The sequence below is a fragment of the Ornithodoros turicata genome, chromosome 1, assembly GCF_037126465.1.
Source record: "Ornithodoros turicata isolate Travis chromosome 1, ASM3712646v1, whole genome shotgun sequence".
Taxonomy (NCBI): Eukaryota; Metazoa; Arthropoda; class Arachnida; order Ixodida; family Argasidae; genus Ornithodoros; species Ornithodoros turicata.
In genome coordinates this window covers 170,484,560-170,487,196 of record NC_088201.1, presented here as the reverse complement: position 1 = coordinate 170,487,196, position 2,637 = coordinate 170,484,560, and the positions used below count along the sequence as shown (strand labels likewise).

Sequence of the window (2,637 nt, the reverse complement as noted above, 5' to 3'; positions counted from 1 at the left end):
GACCATGATTTTATCAAATTCACTGCAATTTTTATGCAGCAAAAGCAGGTGCAAGCAACAGGCTGCAACCATAAGGCAGATATTCAGGTTCTTGAGAAGGAAAATGAGCAGCGAAAACGAAAACTGGAAGAACAGGAAAACTTAATTCCTAAGTACATACATCAGTTCGCGTTCACACACAGGGCATGGTGTTCTGCTAATACAAACTTTCTACACAACGTTTTCTTTGTTTCACAATTCTTGTTTTTTTTCCTGCAGAGTATGCAAAGATGGTCCGGCGGTTGAAACACATGCTACAGGAAGTGCAACTGCAACAGAGTCAAAGGAATCCATAAACTAGTGGCGTGAGTATTTGACCTTTCATTTATTGCGCGTGCAGTGCATTCCTTAATAGATTCGTAAGCGCAGAAAATTGTGGTCAAGCCATCTCCACCGTCTTGCTGGGTGCAGACCTTGCTATCTTACACTGTCACTTGGGCCAGAAAATGTGCATTATCGAATTGATCATTAACCTCCCATCCACAAGCTGCAAATGGCTTCGGCTTACTGACATACGTGAGTATAGAATTTATATAGTAGTAGAGGACAGGTACTTAAAAGAGCAATAAAAGACAATGAAATGTGACACAGACCTTGGCTCCATCCAGAAAGCAGTCCTCCAGGAACCACCACACAAAATGTTCTGGCTGAAAGCACTGTTGTCACTGCGAAACTGAATGTTACCGTGAAATCCTAACCGTAGGCGGCGCGCTACATAGCGTCAGCCGACTAACCCTCCTTCCTCTGCTGGGCGCTGCCTCTTCCCTGGGGCTGGTGACATAACGACGTGACACAGCAGTTTTCGGCTCATATCTGGCACACTTGCAAGAGGGAAAGTGCTTCATGACGAGAGATACGACTGAGATGGAGGCAGGGCTTTTGTGTAGGAACGTGCGTTGCTGTTCAAGCAATGCGGCATGCTCGGAAACGGAATGTCTTTTTTTTTATGTCACTTTAGTGCTCCGTTAAGTACGTGCCTGCTACTTGATCTAACCAGCTATTGATGTGTCATGTTTTGTATTTCATGGCTAGAGCCCCGATTTCAGGCACAATACCTACTGTGCCTACTGAATATACGAGAACTACAGGATAAAGAATATTTAAGCAAGCTTCGGTAGTGGCTGTTAATGTATATCTCGACGTTGGTGCCTGTTTTGCAGTTTGGGCACCCAAAAACGCGCATTTTATCACTTCTTTTGTGAGACAGAAGAGTTCATGGTCACGTAAACTGGAGGGAGCCACCTGTAATCGTGCTAGCGACGTAATCCCCTCTCTGGCTCCATCGTTTTATTAACATACAAAAAGGCCTCAAATACTGCCCCCCCCCCCCCAGCGTACGTCTCCTATTGTTCTTTTTCCTTCACTCTGTTCCGCCAGCGTACGACAGGTTCGGAGTGGTACTCTACGGATAAGAAATTTTTCCGTGAGTTCTGGCTCAGTTCCATTTTTATGCTCTGAAGACAGGGAAACGGAACTGCGACAGAGTTTGGCACTTAATTTCTTGACTCCTTAACCTGCGAGGCAGTGCTCAAATACTACTGATTGCCCAATTCACCAACTTGTCAATTGATAATGGACCTAGGACGTGTAGTGGCTATAAATGCCCATTTGAGCAATTTGAGCGCTTGTGTTAGGCACCTATAGCTACGTTTTCTCGTGCCTAAAATTCTGGGTTCTGTTCATGACCATTTGGGCTTTGTCGTGTTTGTTTTCTATGCGCACTCTGGCTTCAGGTCTCGGACTCTCACAAATTCTTGTGTATCAATTCCCAGGATGTTGACTTGGGCGGAGGAGTCCTTGTGCCGCAGGCGACCTAACGCTTTTGGTGGAGTCGTACAAGGTGAACCCCTCCAAGTTTGCAAGGTCCCTCATGAGAATGCTCTTCACGGATGAGGAGATGTTAAACAGGTCATTGCTTGGCTACAAGCCCAACCGTCAGAAGGACAGAGAAGCCAGGCCGGCCCTGGATCCCACCAAAGTCATGGCAGTTCTTGGCACGTGCCATGTGTACCAATTCTAATTCGTTGCAGTGGACGTTTGGTGTAAAGCATTGTTCATAATGACTAGACCTCAGATGCCAAGGCTCAATAAATTTGCGTTGGCCCAGGGCGTTGGCACTTTTATAGTGCATCAGAATGCATATTTAAGAGGTTAGTGCATATTATGGACGATCGTGCATATTTCCGTATATATGAGTCAAATACGTGTCGGCTTCATGTTTTACTGCAAAAATGCAAATGCATGCTTTTAAGTGCATATTAAATATTTTTCTGCATAACTGCACGTAGCTTTCCTACTGCACAAGAAAATCGCAGTCTTGCTAAACGTGAACTCTCGAAAGGAGTTGTACATATGCATGTGAGCTGCAGATTATGGCTGTTTCTTTTGGATATCCTTGCAGAAACAATTTCTTTTGCCTTATACAAGTCTCAGAATTATTATAGCCCAAAAATTTCGATGACACACTGTATTTATACTTCGAAAGCTATTCCATTGTATCAAGTGACGCTTTTGTGTGACAAGTTTCTTGAGGCATTCATTCTGTGACTGTATAAGAAGTTCACGCTGCTTCTGCCCTTTCCAGAACGAACGTGCGTC

The 2,637-nt window shown here is 44.6% G+C and overlaps 1 long non-coding RNA gene across 1 annotated transcript; it reads left to right on the top strand.

Moving 5' to 3' along the window:
* The first annotated feature begins 264 nt into the window (after nucleotides 1-264).
* LOC135372887 (uncharacterized) lies at nucleotides 265-1,852 on the top strand. Its single transcript, XR_010416158.1, has 3 exons — nucleotides 265-344; nucleotides 409-487; nucleotides 1,812-1,852. It is a non-coding gene; the product is annotated as an uncharacterized LOC135372887 (long non-coding RNA).
* The last annotated feature ends 785 nt before the right edge of the window (nucleotides 1,853-2,637 follow it).